This window comes from Xiphophorus hellerii, chromosome 14 (genome assembly GCF_003331165.1).
Source record: "Xiphophorus hellerii strain 12219 chromosome 14, Xiphophorus_hellerii-4.1, whole genome shotgun sequence".
Classification (NCBI taxonomy): Eukaryota; Metazoa; Chordata; class Actinopteri; order Cyprinodontiformes; family Poeciliidae; genus Xiphophorus; species Xiphophorus hellerii.
The window spans coordinates 20,210,595-20,228,493 of NC_045685.1; the positions used below are offsets into that span (position 1 = coordinate 20,210,595).

The 17,899-nt window shown below is 40.7% G+C and overlaps 1 protein-coding gene across 4 annotated transcripts in view; it reads right to left on the reverse strand.

Moving 5' to 3' along the window:
• The window catches only part of kdm6ba (lysine (K)-specific demethylase 6B, a), a 110,498-nt gene that overhangs the window by 42,690 nt on the left and 49,909 nt on the right, over window positions 1-17,899 (reverse strand). Inside the window, exon 1 of one of the 4 annotated variants that reach the window (XM_032582793.1) lies at window positions 15,764-16,300. The exons of the other annotated variants lie outside the window; for them this stretch is intronic. The gene's annotated coding sequence lies outside the window, so the exon portion shown is untranslated. Of the gene's footprint in view, window positions 1-15,763; window positions 16,301-17,899 lie in introns of those variants that run through there. 4 annotated transcript variants of the gene reach the window in all.

Here is a 17,899-nt window from a genome sequence, read left to right on the forward strand (position 1 = left end):
AGAATAAGTTTGTTCACGCAGTAGGTCATTAGAAGTCATGGCAACAATGGATATACACACTTACATGGTATATTTTCATATTCCAGTCACAGCTAGGGTTTTATCAAAATTGATGTGTTTCTCTTAAACAAACTGATTTCCATAGTTACAATTTACACAATTAAATGGTCAGTGGAAGGGCAGCTAATGTTTTTGGGTTTTTTTTGCCAATTTTATGTTGTCAGACGAGTTCTATGAAACTGATTTATTGATTATGTTTGACAATAATGAAGCCTGGGTGTTACTAGAAACATGTAAAAATTGTGGTTAATCAGTTAAGTTATGTCTCATAAACGTTTAACAAAAAGAAGAAATTTAAACACAAATGCTCGGAATTACGTTGGGCCACTAGCCTAGATAACGCCAGGTCAGATGTGAATAGATTCAGCACAAAGTATGAACCCGATGTCTCTGGGACACTGTATTCATAATTTGCATGCATGAGTAGAGTTGTCAGGCAAGCCCTGCCAAGCCCACATACCTGAGCAGAGGTGCTAAACTGTACTATCTAGTTGCACAATGCCATTTAGCAGTCACATAAAACAAACACTTGCTCAGGTTTTTTTTAACACTGCTTTGTTTGTGTTCCCCATTTAAACTGGAATGATTTCATACTTATTAAATATAGAAGACTAGACGTGGAAAATATTTAATTTGCAAGTGGTGAGTCTTTTAACAATGAACGTGTTTTGTGAGAAAAAGTGATGTGAGGCGTAGTATGCAAAGTGTGCACAAGGGGATGTGTGTGACATGAGCCACATCTCCTACATCTGCTCACAAAGACCTCTTTATCTCACTGAGAACATGTGATCCCCACATGGGGGCTCCCACCATCCTGAAAAGACCACACACACACATGCAAAACGCACACATATGCACTTACAACGTGACAAACACTCAATCACTTTCACCATCATGTAAGCACACAGTCACAGGATATATACATGAGTCGCCCGTGCTTCCCCCTCTTAGCTCCTGTGTCTCTTTTTTCAGTCCACGCTCCAAAGGCAACGTCTGCCTGTCTGTGATCATGCACTTCCTGGAAAGACCAGGCGCCACAGCAGCAAAGCACACACAGACATTACAGCTTTTAATAACATCATTAAATATTACACTGAGTAAGCATGCTGAAAATTTTTTCCTTAGGTTTCCATATGTTGGACACCTCACCGGAGATTAAGAAATGAAATCGTACATTTACACTTAATATGTTGGCTAAATGCCTGTAGAAATAAAAGTGAGACTTTCAGTGGCTAGCTTTGTTTTTTTTTAACAGTCTACTTGAGTGAAGTACTTATAAATATTCAGCTTCTTGCTTTCTACTTGTAGACATCGGTCTGAGTGATCTGAGGTTTGAGCGAGACATTCTCATGAAGGATTTAAGGTAACATTTAAGCAAGAGTCAGGCTAATAACTACTGAATCAAGCTAACCTATAGAAAAGGAAGCAATCACCAAGAGTAGAGACTATCCAATCAAAAATCAAGCTAACATTTAATTAAGAGGTAATGCTTATTCAGTATCAAGCTAGCAGTTAGTGAGAATACAGCTAACAGCTACAAGTGACGCTTATATTAAATCCGAGAAACACCAGAGTTAAGCTTGTGACTACAGTCATCCCATGCTAAGAGGTACTCGAAATAAAGCTAATAGCAACAAATCAAGTTATCAGATAATCCAAGTAACACCAACAGCTCCTCAAAGTTAAACTTGATTCAGTCATGCTAACAGCTTCTCACATCAAAGCTAATAGCTACAAGTCAAGCTAACAGTACAGTACAGGGTTTGAACAACTAAAGTAGGGAGGCATAAATATTTTCTGGATGGGGTCTAGATATTTGCAGATTCTAGCTATTCACTGGTAGTTCTGCTGTGAATATGGGGGTCCACTGTAAACCCAAGTAAACGCTAAGCTCCACAGAGTCAGTCTAATAGTTCCTAAGAATGCAAGCAACAGTAAAACATCAGGAATAAAGACAATAGCTAATCAAAGGTCAAACTTGCCTTGCTAATAACTAGACATATTCAGAGTTTGTCCAATTAGGTCAAACTGAAAGCAAATCAGAGTCAAAGTGATATCAAAATAAGAGTCAGGCTAACAAATAATTTAAACAGAGCTACTCATAATCAAACTAAAAGATAGTCAGAGCCATGCTAACAGTTTTTCAGAGTAGTCGCCATGTGATACAATCAAAACTGAAGGAATTCCTTGAAATTCGTCTGAAGACTATTTTTAAATTTCATTAATTTTAGCTGAGATGTGAAAATTTTACATCCTAACTTCCAGTTCTTCCTATGAAATGTTATACTGAGGCTGCAAATCTATTTGTGCTGCAATGGAAAGACTCTTCTGATCATCTCGTAATCACAGCTGTAATCCTCTTCCACAGGAATCCGTGAGCAGCCTGTCTCCTGAACACTCGAGACATTCGCCTGCTTTATGCTAATGTCGCATTTGATCCTTCTGAGGTCGTCTTTACTCGAGGTGTGAGCGAGCATGAGCTCAACGCGCCTCTGTTTGTGTGCGTAAATGTGTCCTTGACCAGCTGCGCAGGGCGGAGGAAATGAGGCGGAACCCAATCTGGTCCACACCTGTCTCCTGAGGGAGGAGCCTGGAGGGGCCCCAAAACACACACGCGCGCACGCACACACTTTCTCAAGTGCACTGTTCACGTTCTGTATGTGCAGATAGATTATGCATGCAGTCGTCAGCTCAGGAGCTTGGATCTCCTATGCCTGTGTGCATATTAATATATGCACGCAGGCAGTTTTATGTTCCTGCATGCTTCATGAGAGAGCGATGCATTGATGTGCATGTGTGCCGGTGCTGCATGATGGAGTGAGAGGAAGGAAGAGATGCTAAGAAAGCGACGCGCATTAAATATAGAGGAAGAAAGGATGAAAGAGAGAAGAGGGGGGGGAAATGTTCTTTTGGACAAAGAGGGAAGAGGAAAGGGGATGAGGTGGAGGAGCGAAGATGAAGAGATCGAGGATGACAGTCACAGACACACAAGGACAGAGAGAGAGAGAGAGAGAGATTGAATTAGTAAGGGAGGAAGAGGAGGGGGGTTACTCTGGGATGCACGAACTCGGTGACATGACACAGATGCAGTGTGCTACTGAGAGGAAGAGGGGAGGGGTGGGAGAGCTTATGGATTCTACTGCTCAGCTATATTCTGCTGCAAGAGCGGAGGATGACCGAGTCACACTGCGAGCACTGCATTTAAAAAAACTCAATGTGACACACCGACAGATTATATTTAGCTTAAAGCAGACAGACTGGTAGATTTAATAATCATCATCCTGATGGTTTGGCTATTAAGCAAATTATTTGCCAGACCTAAACATCAGAAATTCAAATTTCTATACTTCAAACTCAAAGGCAGAGAGCAGGGCTACATTTTTTTTATTGCAAAGTCCTCCAGATGCAACTACTTTCAGGAAATATTTACGATGATGTAAACCAGTGAGCGAAACCCGGATTTCAGAGGAGATATTTACGAGTCTTCCTGACATTTACACCGATAAGCCTATCAGGAGATGATAGAAGCACCGATTATTTTCTAACAATCACACCAGACAGACGTCGAACTGTCCATCATTTAAGGTGATACACTATAAGGAATGGTCAACACTAAAGTTTAACATGACCTTGATAAATTTTGGCGTTCATTATCCACAGCTGCACCCACTGTGGGAGAGGAGTGCAGTTTTAGATTTAAGTACATTAAAATATGGTGGTAAAAAAAAAAATTAAGCTTAAAAGTGTGACTTTTGTCATTTGCATAGAAGTTATTAAATTATATATTTTTTGCAAAAAATATATTTTAAAAAGTCATGAATGTAAGAACTGAATAAGCAATTAAAACCCCCATAAAGATTTCAAGTTCCATTTTTACCAGCTTGTGTTTTGGGTGTCATGGTTGCTAGGTAACAGGGCAGACGCCAAGGTAACGGCGGGAATAAATCTAAAGACTAGATCGCCCAATTTCATAGTCACTAACTTCCGCTCTTTGCAGTCAAAAAAGGGTGACGTCTTTTACACACGGTTATAATTATTTCACTGTACGGTAGGAAGACCCTAACCATGATAATTGTTCTAATTCCCAATGTTAGGTAGTTTCCAATGTTATATGTGTATGTAAAATTTAAAGAATTAAAAAATAGAGAGAGCATTTTGCAGCTAAAACTCTCTCAATTAGGAGCCTCTGCTCCTGACCCGGTGCATCTTTAGTATGGGAATAATTTACAAGTGAGTTTTAAATCTTAGCCCCCGGAAAACTCCACACACTCCCATGCAGATTGCATCACGAAGACGACCAGGCAACTACAAGCTCAAAGGTGCCTCATGGTTCTTGATCAAGCAGAAGAACAGCAGCAGTGGCACAACAAACCAACATTTGTCGACATTTTTCAGTCAGGATTCAACATGATATGTAGGACATTCAGTCAAAATGACAGTAATAGAAAATAATATATGGACAGAATGTGCCCATCGTCTCCAGCGTCTGTCTCTTTACTGGATGGTAATTACAGAGACGGGGGTCACAATTTGACAGTGATGTTTAAAAACGTCCCAGCATTTTCATGCAAAGCAGATTCTGCACTCTCTGCAGCGTATAGAAAGTGATATATAGCATCTCCGCTACTCAATAACACATACACCCACGCAGACAATTCATGCACATGATCTCATTTCCAAGTCCCATGCAGAACACTGTGCTTCCACCCACACACACACACGCACACACACACACACACACACATCTATTTTTCTTCCACAACAGAATGCCAGAAAACATACATCTGTGCACATGGAGGCAGAGTATCAGCCCCCCCCCCATCCCTCCTCCAACCCCAGATTCATTTCATCACCAGGCCGTACACCTGCCAGCCCCACAGCAAGGTCGCACACCTCAATTACCCCGCACACGCTTGCACTCGCATAAACACAGCCAGGCTGGGGAGATAAGAGAGGAGGGGACGAGAGCAGATTTCATGCTACCCTGAGCACTGGCTAGCATGCACCGGTGTTTCTGACATTTTATTTATGATGTGCAATGTTCTGTACCTGCCCTGTCTTCCCCTTCTTTATCTCCCAGTCTGAGTGTGTCCCTGCTTCAGACGACCACATAAATTGCTTTTATCAACCAGCCATGTGAGAACTAAGAGATTATAGCACGTGAAGCGCACACTGCGCACGGAGAAATACATTTAAGTGTGAATAATACAGCGAGCGCCTTTAATGCTAGATGATTACACTTTTAATCCCGATTTTAAATTAGACGCTGTGTCTTTCCATCAGCTGCCTGCAGCAGTGTAATATGAAAGGTAACAATCATCATCTTAACATAACAGAGCCTTTAAAGCAGGCTCCAACTTGAACGCTAATGCATCTGACAAACGCAATCATGAAACCCAGCCATATTAATGCAGTGCTGGTAAATACAATCCCTGTATTTGCAGTTATGCTGCTGCTCAGCCGTGCAACCATGGGAGGCAGCCAGCTGTGTTTGCACTGTGAGCTAACATAGCTACCATATGGCAACAGAGTACAGGACACCGAGCTCCTGGAAACTGCAAACAGTCTGCGCTCTGGCAGTGTGAAGAGCTCTGGTTGTGTTGGACACTTCTGAGGGGATTTTTTTTTTTTTTTGTTGCTTTTTTGCAGAGGGATGTTGGAAGACTCCAGTTTGAAAACCACCTACATGTTGGAATGTGGCTGTGAATGTAGGAGGGTGTGATTTCTTTGCAGTTATATTTAAAAACGGATCGTTTTGGATTTTTTTTAAAGCGAGGTTCAGTTAAAAAGTTATAAGTTGTTATGCTAGTGTTATGTTTTTAGGATGTAAAGCAATTTGAAGTGCATTGTTGATGAAATATATTATAAATAAACTTGTCTTAACCTTATTGTGCATTCACACCAATCAAACATTTGCATTTGCCTAGAAAGTATGATTCCTTTGGGGAAGTGTGAATGCTCAATCGATCTATGACCTGGACCAAAAAGCATTGCATTCTGGGTAAATACAACCAAAGCTGACATGCGTGTCTAGTCCTTTTGCTCGAAATGGCTTGTGGTATTTTACCAAAGACAAAAACAAAATTCTACAACCTCTAAAATCTGACGCTACAAAATTTTTGTTTGCTTTTAGTGAAGAAGGAAGTTTCACTCAGTGTCTTCTTCAGAGGCTTTCGTGTTGTTTCCGTCACAGGTTCACGGTGCAGCGCCACCATAGCCAACGAGGTACCATGTTGCTGAAAGGATTTGGTTCCTTTTGACACAAAGCAAACTCCACCAGGTAAAAATGTAACAAATGTTGCAATTTTGCTCCCCATCGAACAAAGTCCACCGGACAATCAGATGTGAAAACACCCGCAAATCTGACTATTACAGAAACCTCAGAGAAATCTACTGTTCAGTGAGGCAGTTGTGATTGAGAGCTGAAGAGAAGATTGAGGGATCACAAAAAGGAGTGAGAAATGTCTGGAAACAAAAAAAAGTATTTTGTGTGGATGCATGTCAGCTGTTCATTAAAGGTACAACAACATACTTCATCCAAATCTTACCGCCGGTTGTAAAAACTAACCAGAGCGACAATAGCAGACTAAACATAATGTTCAACATGTGTTGAGTTTGTGTGACATATAAATCCTTTTACTTTTTGGATTCTGAACCTAACTACTCGATACCCACTAGAGTTGTTACTCAACTGTCAGGGAAAATCACCCGAACTGTGTAGAGTTGCGCTAAAACAAGCAGCACTTTTAGGTGTTAGTGGGAAAGGGCCACAAATGAAGACAAAAGACAGTTATCAAGTGCCGGCTTTTATATAAAAATATTTTAACTACCTATAAACTTTCACCCCTCTTCAAAGGTCCTTCAAAAGCAGAAGCGGTTCGTCAGACAGAACCTGAGTATTTCAGTTCACTGGTGTTATTTCTGTTGGGTTTTTAGGGCTTTACTGATTAAATTGGGGCGGTTGCAAAGGCAGAGGCAAAAAGGTGAGAGAAAACACACCCAGAGAAGCTTGTAATTCAATACATCAGTGATAAAAATCTTGAGGGAGTAATTCAGGCTGTTTGATTGACCTCCTCTATCGACCAACCACGCCCAATGTACAGTCATACAGACAATCCTCACAAGCAAAAACACTAATAAAGATTGGTGGCTAATTTTCTGAATTTAAAGCTGTCTGATTGCAGCATGTGAATGAAACGATGCGGAAAGGAAGGTTAATTCCTCCAAGACCATGACTTTCAGAGTGTTACAAGTTTAAGATGGGAGAAATGGGGATAAAAGGCAGGAAAAGGGGCAGACAGAAAGGAGAGACGACTGTGAACAGATAGGGGGTAGGATAAAGTGAGGAGGGAAGGTGAGGGAGGGCACAGGCACACCAAGGAGGGATGAAGGACTTCTCGACACAGATCGTGTTACATGTCTAGGGACAAACATACACACTCAGACCCATAAAGGCCTGAGTGTACCCACTGGCCTCCAGACACAATCACCCAGAGAGACACAGCTATATCCTCGTAAAAACACGCCCAGACAGACGCAGCTTTTACTGTTTTATAAGTAAAAGAGGCACATTTGGACTGCAGAGAAGATTGAATAACAAGACTAAAAATGTCCAAATCCCGCAGCAGAATTATGCCCAATGTAACGTTTGACCCACACATGAAGAAGAACTGGAGCGAAAAGCGTTACTGGACATATAAAAGCAGAGCTATCACAGCTGTTACACAATGCAGAATGGTCAGGGTTCAGTGTGGAACTGGGTTAAAGGGAGGAGTGATGCAAGACTCAGGAGTGTATTAGAGGAAGAGCATAAAAGAACGGGAGAAGAAGCATTGAAACAATAAAATCCTTGCAATTTAAGATGCACATGAACAAACCTGAAAGGTCCTGACCTATTACTCTTCCGTATTAAACATGCGTTTCCATAGAAACACAATCCAGTTAATGCATAACTGTTAGCCACCTAATCAATGGTGGTGGCTGTGGGGTTACTAATAGGTCGTGGCTGATTTGTGCATGGCTGTTTCGCATGCATCATTTAAAAAAATGAGCACTAACCCGATTACAGAACTACAGCAGGTCCAGGGTATAAATATAGAACTGGTCCCACTTAACATTTGATATTAGGCTTTTATACACAGTGAGACTGTCTGTAGATCCTGCAGACACCACATCTACTGGTGAGAACTTTTGCACTCAGCTTCCCACATATTCCACTACAAACTCAGTTGCAGACACAAGAACGCTTACGTGCACACACACATACACACACACAATGGGAATCTTTGGGTTGGAGAAACGTAACTCATAAACAAATAAGGGCAAAACAAAAGAGGGCACAGTAAAACCAGAAACCTTCAAAGAGGCGGTGAGGGTTTGCTGGATGCAATTACAAAGCAGAGTAAAAGCAGTCGTGTCTCTGCGTCATTATGGGAGTCTGTTCTGTGTGCTACCCCTACAGATTCTGTTTGTTGTGGTATATATTTCTTGTGCTTGGTTTGCCAGGAGCAGAAACAACAAAAAGAGCAACAAAGACAGAAATGAAAAATTACAGAAGTAAACTCATATCTGTTATCATATTTTACTACAATTTAATGTTACAAAGTTGGATCTTTTCTTTCTTCTCTTCTCTTATGAAGACCTACGAAGAAATATGTATTCTTGACTACAGCGTCATTTCAACCTTTCTGCAACTTTTAACAGGCATTATGCAAGAAGTGCCGTAAAACTACACACAAGTCTTCTGATGACTAAAAAGCAGCCATAAAAATTGGATGTGCGTGCAGACACACCATTGTAACCATCGTTTATGGGCCGGCACAGAGGCTAATCACACAATATCTGATCATAAAGCTGTTTGAGAGTGTGATGAATTTATATAGTCTGTCCAATGGAGACACACCTCTCCTAATTGAAGCTGTAGTTACATCATTCACCAGTTTATTATGTAACAAGCCAGCTATTCTGTAGTGTTGTTCAAAAGTTTCATTAAACATTTTATGGCCTATATATGCACTATAGAGTCTACTAGGTGACAAATGGTTCAGTGAAAATACTCCATGTAAGTGAAAACAGATTATTTCACCAGCCTGAGGCAACAAAGCATGCTTTTAGAAATAGTGGCATTTCTAACATGAACAAGTAAATGTAGTTAGCATTAGCGAGTAAATATTTTACATGTCAGCATGCTAACATCAGTTTATTAAGAAAAGTTTGTTGCATATCCAATTATTATATTATTGCACATATTTAGTATTTGTGTGGTAACAGCTACCTTTATACACTAATTCTAATATTAGCGTGCAGTTAGGCTTAGCATGCTCAAGTTTTCAATGCATTAGCATGGAAACATTACTGAAATGTTTTAATTAATGCTTATATTTCTAATTTAGGCATGCTAATTCTAATGTGAGATTATTGTTATTGTGCTTAACCTTCCATAGCATTAGCATAGTTTTATGTATCAACATTTTAACTGCTACAAAAGTTTTTCATGGTCTTGATAAATTTTCGTGGTAACATTCCTGGTACAGACAGACGTTTACGTTTTACTTACAGATTAACCGCAGAATTAACTGTTTAAATGCTAATACTGACTACTAAGATTAGCATGTTAATACTAAAGTGTGTATACAAATAATACCAAGTAGCTAAAGCTATTTTTTTGGAACGGCATTGCATGATAACCTTAACATTAATGTGCTGTTAGTATTAGCATGCTAACAGCTAACATTTTAGATACATCTCTCTGTCAGCACACTTGAATCACATAATTAGGTCATACATAGGGCTCAGTAGAGCAGCCCAACCCTGGTACTTGAGGGGCCAAAGGACCACAGTCACTAGTAAATAGCTACAATCTGCAAATATTTGAGATCCCTCTCTAAAAACACTTAATAACTACATATTTTAATAGTTCAAACAACAAATATACCTTAATATGCACAGCAGAAGCTAGCATCTACAGTCTTTCTCATCTCCGCTCTTTGAGATACAGCTAGTCTCCACCAAAGGAAATTAATGGCGCTCCTGGATTGGCTAATTTGCAAACGACAGAAGATAGCATGTCCAGTATCATTGTGCTTAGATATTTTAGCTTCCCGAGCTGCATTTTCTTTACAATATTTATGGCCTACAAAAATTCTGTGAATTGGGAGATTTTCCTCTAGTAATCTCGAGTTGTTTTACCACAGAAAAATGGGTGAATAACTAAATGTCATTCAGTACTTAGATTCAGGTGTGTTATAGGACACCAGCTCTCAAGGACTAGAGTTTGACAGCCCTGCTGTAATGAATACAGAAATTGTGTAGTTTGGTTGCTCATATTATGTGGTTAGTATTAGCATGTTTTCAGAGTTAGCAAGTAAACACTATTGAATAAAGGTTAAGAGCATGTTGTAAAAAAAAGCATAATAAAACGCATATCACTAAAGTGCACATTACAATGGAAGTGTGTAAAGAATACAATCAGATCCGTTATGCATTCTTTAATGAATTTTAGCAAAAATAGATCATGCTAACTTATTTCAGCAACAAAATTGTGCCATTTATTACCTCAGGTTTAGCTCGCTTTCAAGTGAATCCAGCTGGCCTTTATTTCTTCAATGTAGCCTGTATGGTGCACAGTTTTGAAGCTGTACCTAAATACGAAGGCACCTGCTAACCATAGCTGCTTCTTAGAACTAAATATGGTGAACATGATAAAACGAGTGAGAGAACCAGTGGACACTTTAAACACAGCTTGAGCTGACTGGAAGCCATTAACTTGAATCAACAAACCATATATTTCCTCCATCACACAAAGAAGCCACATGCACTCTCAGCATATTACCTCTGCCACTGTGTGCATGCAGTCAGCTTCTCAGTATGGCTATTTTTATTTCATGCTCCTACACATCACTTCATCTCCAGTATTTCCCCCCCCTTCTTCCACGCTACCTTCTCTAGTAGTTCATAGATATGCCTGGCTTTTCTTTCCTCCGTCTTTAATCACATTTCTGTTTGGTTCCTTTGTCTTTCTCTCTCCCGGCTAATCATACACAGCTACCTACATACGATAGCCTCTCTGTGCTAGATAATGGCTCCAAGGCCAAAACTAATCTCCTTAAGCCCTTTGACCCTACATAATTTAATTAGCCACCCCAGCCTTTTCATTTCTTTGAGTGAGAAATCAGTGCAGTCGTTGATAAAGCAACAGAAGAGACTGTTTAAAGAATACAAGGTGAAAGTCAGATTAGAACCAGAGGCCAGATCCTAAAGGAATTGGCACCAATTAATGACAAGTCTTCAACAAAGGATTATATTGCAAATAATATGAGTTGTATTTGAGTGATTTTATATATTTATATATATAACAATTTGAACCCAATGCACCTAAACAGATTTATTCATCAGTTAAATTATCAAAGAGCCATTTCTTTACACAAGCTTGTCTCAATATTAGTTGGACACGATCTGTTATTAGCCAAGCTCCAGACACAACCGAGCCACGGCGCCAGCCACCCAGCCGTCCTCCCCTCACCTCTACCCCTGAACCTCCTCTCCTCTTCTTCCCTGCCTGTCTGCTCCGCTCCCTCCCTGTTTTTGAAAGGCAAAACAACTCACCCATCCCCCCTTCTTCTCCCTTCTCTCGCTCTCTTTTTTGGCTTTTTTTTTCTTCCCAAGGCAAGACGCTCAATCACCCTCCTCCTCCTGCTCATACCCCATTCCAATGAATGCACAATCTCCCCCTTCAGCTGTTTTGGGTGAGGGGGACTGCCCCAGGGCTGAGTAGGGGTAGAGAGGAGTGCAGCACACATGCACAGACAATTTCAATCACCAAAACCACACTACCCTGCTAGCATTGCGTGTTTGTGCACATCTGCAGAGAAGCAGGGGGCATGGTGGCTGACAGATAAGGGGGTGAGGGGAGTCATCCTAATGGCGCTCTGTGCAGGAAATGGCTTGTTGTCGAGCTTCAGAATCAACTGTCATCAGATGCCGAACGTCCATATTTATTCCTGCACTAGCGAGGCACACATTCTCTTACAATTCGCAGGGCCAGCCCCTCCCCCAACTAATGACTATGCAAAATTGCTGCCTAGAGAGAAAAAAATAGGGCCATTAAGGACTTTCTGTGATCTCTCCCATCACATTATACATTCGATTGCAGCATAGTTTTTAACCAAAGGCTTATTTCTTTTCACGTTTTCTGCAGCGGCATAAAGCCACACCGCTGTTAGTTTTCTGATAATTATTTTTCACAAAAGGTTCGCTCTTAACATTCATGGTGATGACAGTTGGATCTCTGCACATATCAATTTAATGTATGATCTGTCAATCATGGATTTATCATTTTATACTCCTGTCCAGTAGATGGCAATAAGACAGAGGTCTGTAGCTTTTATTTTTAAGTTCCTCAGATTTCCTTATACTACTTTTGGACATAGTCTTGCTTTTATTTGTCTGTTGCGTCTTTAGTACCACCTCTTGAGTTGCAGTTCTTCACCCATGACTTAGCGCCGTATTCATTCAAGACGTTTACAAGAGTTGAAGTACTCGAACGTAAGAAACTTTTAGACACCCACAAACTTGTACAGATCACTAAAGTACATCACATCCATCTTGTAGTTGAGAAAAGGAATAACGTGATTTCTGAGATCTAATCCAATTTGAGCCATTATTTAACCTCTAGATTGTTTCACTTCACTTCAGCACAGATTGGTTAAGCTTAGGTTGTAAATTAGGGAATAGAAAATAAATTTTGTTTTAAATATACGGAAAACAACTTTTTCAAATCTGGAAACAAGAGCTAGCTTATTTACCAACAATCTTTCAAGCAAATCATTGACACCTTAGGAAAATTGATAAAACATTCATTTTGTTCTTATTCAGTTATTCATCATCTAAATGTTGAGTCTTTTTAACCACATCACCAAAAAAAGTGCCCTGCATGTGTCCAGAAGTGAGGACAAATGGAAGAATGGAAAAGAAACAATAAATTCAGAAACAGTTATATGATAAAAGTTGGTGAATTTAATAAAGGGAAGTTTAAATTTATTGGTTTTCAACATTTTCAAGTTGACTATAACCATTTTTATTGTCACATAGAAATGGAGAGGATACACACTGACGTTAGCATGATCACTTACGCTAACTCTTCTCTATATGGTAACACAAATCAACAGGTTTGGTCTTAACATCCAATAGTTTGGATGACCAGTTGTTGAGCAAAACTGAGATTTTTTGAAGATTTCGTAACAAGAATCATATATGGGGATAAAGTACTGGCTCTACATATTGGGTCCAAAGTTGAGTGTTGGGCTTCATTAGTCCACTTGATTAATCCTAGCAGATTTTCACCCACATTTGCATGTTGTTTAAATGTCATGACTGTGATTTGGACCTATTTTCTCTCCGTTATACCACATACTTTGCTCATTCAATGAAACATGTCTTTCAAGAATAAATCCTGTTTAATCTGACATTTACTTGCTTTTGTAGTGCCCACAACAAAAGAACTAACTGAACTTTTACAAAGATTTAACTCGTTGTTTCTAGTACCTTGAGGACATTCTTGACAAACCTTAGAGAGGAGAAGTAAAACACAGAATCAGAAACGAAAGGCCCAATCAAATCAAACCAAGCATGGACAACTAGCCACATTTTGCTAACAAGAAACAGTTTTCCCTTTTAAGTCAGGAGTGATGCAAATTGAGCAAACCAGGCAGACGTCTAAGTCAGCTGCTACCGGTCTTAGGGAGCCCTGTAGACCGGAAGAACAACTGTTTTACTGAGATTCTCAAGAACCGAGAGTCAAACGATCCAGTCTGGTTTACTGAGACACAACAACTAGATCCGTACCACAGTAAGGGATTCCTGCTTCTTTAGTTAAGGTGATTTTGAGCAGAAAATCACCACTTCCAAAGATCTTGGAAACGTTAAACCCTTAATTTTGCTGAAATTAGGACTTGAAACCCTTTCTGTAAACTCCAAAGAGAGATTAAGAACCCATTGATAAGTCTTTATATTTTCACTTTCATAGTAAAGAAATTGTTGGTTTTGAAATTAGTATTTTTATTTTTCATACATCAAACAGAATAATATTTTTTTTTAATAAATATCCAGAACTACCTCACTCCATGTATGACTGAACCACTGGGGCAGGTAAAGTCATCATTCAAAATAAAATTTTGATAGATTACGTCACTATTTATGTATATTAATTATAATTTAAGCTAACCTATCTGATGCGCTTCACTGCATTCTATCATTTTGTCTCCTACAAATCTTCTTTTTTTTTTTTTTTTTTTTTTTTAAGCCAACAGTTCAGTAAAAAAGATTAATGCAGCATTATTTCTGCATGGCTCCTGTAAAACTGCATTTTCCTAATTGGGCAAGCCTTGAGAGCACAGCTATGATGTATTCCAGTCCACAGAAGGCGACCCTGGCTGAACCACGCCTGGCCTGAAAACTATTGGATCAACCCAGCTGGACAGGAAGTGGAGGAGAAGCAAACAGAAAAAAAAAAAAGAAAGAAGATTTTTTTATTTTAAAATCGAACAGACAAGATATTCTTCTACTGCGAATAAAGCAATGTAGAGAAAGAGCAGGAAGTGTCCTAAAAGGGGAAGGGAAACGGAAATAGCAGGGGCTAAAAATGTAATGGAGACATGGACTTTGAGTGTGGAAATATGCAATGTGTCGGTGGAGAGCTTGTGAGTACGGAAGGAATCGGTTTACAGTAGTGAGTGTGAAATGTCTTTCTGGTAGCTCTATTATTCCAGGTAGGTTTGCATCGGGCTTAATTAGGACAGGGACGTGAACGCTCAGTCCCGCGACGTCAGGCAACGTCGGCTGCAGGCAGACGCCGGCACAAGTGTTGAGTTTCTCACACACTCGTTGGCAGAGGGAGGAGGAGCATGCACACACACACACACACCCCCACACACACACACACACACACAAACGCGTCGAGCCGGGTCCTGTGAGCCCTTTAATGTTTTCCGTAACGCACACACAAATTTACAGAGCTGCTGCTAACCACATGCAGGACCCCTGAAAGAGCTGAAAGCGGACCACAACTCACTGCATGGGACAGGACACACTTTGTTTACCCTGGCTTTGTGTGTTTCTAGCTGACGGGAGCCGGCTTTTTAAGAGACACTCCAGGTGGAAAAAGTCACAAGACCCACTTAGAAAGGGGAAAAAGTGATGTGCGAAGCAAGTGAGAAGAGTAAAAGATAAAAAATAAGAATGGAGTAAAAAAAATTCAGTTTGTATTTCTCAACAATAAGTGGAGTATTTGCTCTTATGTAAAGCACCGAGCGTCACTAAGTAAACCATTACAGGATAACAGCCTTCACTAAACAGACCTGAGCTTTTCATGCTTTCCTAAAACACCTGTGCGTGTATTTTAGGGTGTCCCACGCATGCAAAACTTTTAGGCAGCCCCGACAGATAAACATTCAAGCCTTTCCACAAAGACACACGCACCCATACACACACACACACACACACATATATATATACAGAGAGTCCCAGCTGGAGCAGACAAGCTCCCTTTGTGCTGCATTCCTCACGCCTTTCAGCCTGAGCTCCAAGCCTTTAGCTTTGCTCCATCTGCACGCACACATTCACATTCAGACCGGAGCAACTTTCTCCTGCTTTTGTCTGCAGAGTGGTAGCAGCCCAACAGCTGAGACGGATAGGAAGCTTGTCTTACCGTGTCCGGGCTCAGGCTGGCGATCTGCAGCGGGGAGGGGGGTGAGGGGGACGGTGCCGGCTCGGTGGGGTAAAATCCCAATGATATTAGTAATAATGAAAATATGTATAATTAAAAAGAAGAGATGAGGCTTGTTGGTTAGAGAGTCAGCCAGCTCAGCAGATTCCCACAATCTTCCCTTCCCTCTCCTCTCTCCTCTCCTCTCCCTGCCTGCCTGCCTGCCTGAGCTCCCAGCTTTGTGTGTGCCTCGTATTTTCCCTTTAAACAGCACGGGTCGCCTCCCCCCACCTCCTCGCAGCACACACTTGCGCACTGAGCCAGCACACAACGCTGCTCCTGAATATATGGCACTGTTGTCACTAAATTTGCACCACTTTTGTTCCCTTCCTTTCACATGCTCTCCTTGTTCTTCAGCCTTTAAGGGTCTAAAGTAAGAAGGGGGGATTTAAAAGTGAAAAAAAAAAAAAAAATCAAACTGAAATCCTCTGAATTTCTTGTGCTCTCTGTTAAAAAATTAAGAGATTCTCGTTTTAGATCTCCCTCTTCCTCACTTCCTCTGTCTGTGTTTCTTCTTGCTCTCCCTCTCTGTCTCTCTGTATTCTGTCTCGCCTTTTTTTTCCCACTCAGTAGTCAAACAAAGAAAGGAAAAGGAACAGAGCGAGCGCACACACGCGCACAAACACATATATATACAACACACATTTGCTTGCTCCTGCCGCCCCCCCACCCCCTTCTCACACATGCACAAGCTTGGAGCCCAACCCCCCAGCCTGCCTCCCTCTGATTCCTTCTCTAAACAGCACCTCCCCTCCTCCTCCATCCATCCATCCCTCCCTCTCTCTCTCTCTGGCCTCGTTCTCATTCGTCTGACACCCCCCCTCTCTCTTTCCTCCCTCCCTCCGAGTGAAACAGATGGGATTGGAGAGCAAAAGGAGCCTCTGCGTTCGTTCTCCACCTCGATTTCTCTTCTTCTCCATTAGTGTGATGTAAGCCTGATGGAGAAACGCTCTGACCCAGAGTGTGATCGAGGAAAAAAATAAAATAAAATAAAATGAAATCAATAGAAAACGCAGATAATCTTTAATGGGTGTGATAAAAGTCAGCGCTGTGTCTTGCCTCGCAGATGTGGATTTATGACACCGACATCTTCACGCCCAACAGATGTGTGAAGTCGGTGATAAGGCTTCAGCATAAAAGAGCCGGCAAACATGTGGTGGGGTGAGAACAATGGCTTCCAAGCTCGGGACCCACATCTGGTCTCTCATTACCACTGAAGTCACATGTCCTACAGTTAGCCGGGCTCACAGGGTTCTGTCCAAACGGGAACGTTTATTTCTAAAATGGGTTGTCAATTAAAAAAAACCCAACAAAATAAAACGAAAAAAAACCAAACACCTGACTTCACATGGGAACGTTTTCATCCACACTGACACACAGAACGGACCAAATAAACTCCCCCACACCTGCAGGTGGCGCTAAATATGGGACATGGCACATGAAGCCTCCAAACAAAGTTAACAAGACGAAAACAAAAATGATGAACTACAAAGCAGGCGTGAAAACTTCAGTGTGGATTGATGATGTAGTTGAGTTTGTAAAACTAAAACTCCAGGACAAACATGTAATCTGCCATTGTTGTCATTATGAATGAAGTATTTGGGGTTATAGGTCAGGTTAGAAGTTGGGCTAATAAGTCAGCACTTTCACCAAAGAGGCGGTTTTGTTGTTCACATCAAATTGCAAGGGCAAAGGAATAGTATACTATTCTATACTATAGTATAGAATATTATACTATAGAATACTATTCAACAGTAAGAGAATTATCTATAACTGCATACATTTTTGAGTAAGTTTAATATTTAATACCACAGAGAAAGATCAAACAAAGAAATAACAAGAAATTAAAGGTTCCCAAGGTCACAGAATGCTACAATAAATCCATTAGTGACGCAACATGGTGCACCAATAACCCCAAGCACTAACAATGAGTCCAAGTCTGAGCAAACAGCTAACTTTATTCACAAGTAATCCAGTGCAAGATCCTTCACTTCCTCACTAATTGACAGTAAATTATTCTTTTATAACAGACCTAGTAGCATCTTTCAAGAGTCTGTATTGATGTTGATGCTGTGAGCA